The sequence below is a fragment of the Aptenodytes forsteri genome, unplaced genomic scaffold (genome assembly GCF_000699145.1).
Source record: "Aptenodytes forsteri isolate BGI_AS27 unplaced genomic scaffold, ASM69914v1 Scaffold57, whole genome shotgun sequence".
In the NCBI taxonomy this organism is placed as follows: domain Eukaryota; kingdom Metazoa; phylum Chordata; class Aves; order Sphenisciformes; family Spheniscidae; genus Aptenodytes; species Aptenodytes forsteri.
This window is the reverse complement of record NW_008796220.1, coordinates 4,139,085-4,140,662: the sequence shown is the minus strand read 5'-3', so window position 1 is coordinate 4,140,662 and position 1,578 is coordinate 4,139,085.

Sequence of the window (1,578 nt, the reverse complement as noted above, 5' to 3'; positions counted from 1 at the left end):
ATCTGCAAACTTGCTGAGGGTGCCCTCGATCCCACTGTCTATGTCACTGATGAAGATATTAAACAATACCTGTCCCAATACGGACCCCTGCGGGACACCACTTGTCACCGATCTCCATCTGGACATTGAGCCATTGACCACTACCCTCTGGATGTGACCATCTGACCAATTCCTCACCCACCGGACAGTCCACCCATCAAATCCATTCCTCTGCAGTTTAGAGAGAGTTTTCTTCCCTTCCTCTTCAGTAGCAGGTTTGGAGGGGGTTGAGGTTGTCCATCAGCAGTTTGGGATCTTTATTAAACTGTATGGAGGCCCTAAGTTGAAACAAGAGAGGTCCCAGATAGGTATAAGGAGAAACTTTTCCACCCTGAGGACAGTGGAGCAGGTCAAATGGAGAAGTTGTGACCAGATAAAGCCCTGAGCAACCTGGTCTGACCCCAGAGCTGGCCCTGCTTGAGCAGGAGGTTGGGCTGGAGACCCCTGAGGTCCTTTCCAATCCCAGATATCTATGGTCCTGTAAGTTACAGCGTGAAGTAATGAAGCTTTTTTTTTTTTTTTAATTATTTAAAATTGTTTGACTCTTGAATATTACCATGAGGCAGCGGAAAGCATTTGCACCTTCCTCAAAGACAGCTGACTCTGGTTTCCTACCTACCTGCCAGCTTGGACTTAAGCAGTGATCTTGTGTTTCTTTCAAAGGGCTTCACCACATGATGGATTTTTATCCAGAGCGCTCTGCTAAGTATCAGGAACATATTTTGCTGGGCTCCTAATAGTGCAAAAGGTGCGACCCAAACCTAGGACTGAGATTTCCCCAACACTGTCCAGATCCTCTGGGCAGCAAAAGGGCTGTACACCTTAGGCAGAGCACTGGCGTGTGAGATGTGTGCCCTGCAAAATAAAAGCAAACTACAATTAAGCAGTAACGGGATTTAGGAAGAGATGAGCAGCTATGTCTGAGAGAGGCATTTATGGGAGGTATCTTCTGAAGCAGTAGTTTCGCAGCACAGTGACTTGGATGGCAAAACCAGCTGAAGGACCTCCTGTTCCTGGGTGCACCACTTCACCTCCATGGTGTGGTGCACCTCCATGGTGCCAGGACAAACTGTGTGGATCCCCTGGGGCAACCTGGACTAGTCCATGGAGCCGCAGGAGGAATAAGAAGTGGCGGTGAAGCTGGTGTCAATCCATAAATCTGCTCCATCTCTGAGGTCAAGGTATGGTGAACTAGTGCAAATAGCCAGGAGAATCCCTCTGTAGGATCTCAAAATGTTCCAAAGGTTTACTTGTATTTTATGATCATTGGATAGTTTAGAACCATAAAATTAACAACCTGGGAGGGGCCTTTTAAAATCACCTAGGTCAGCCCCCTTTTCAATTCAGAGACAGCTTCAAAATTGAATTGCTCCCCTCTCCCCTCCCGTTGTGGACATCCAATGGAGGCCCCTCGCTGCTGGGAAACCCTGGTTACTTTAATTCTTTGCAGACTTGTTTATTCCTAGTATCCTTGAGATGGCGAGTAAACTCAACAGCGCCAGGGCCAGCTGGTATGGTGTGCCCCCCCCCCCCCCCCTT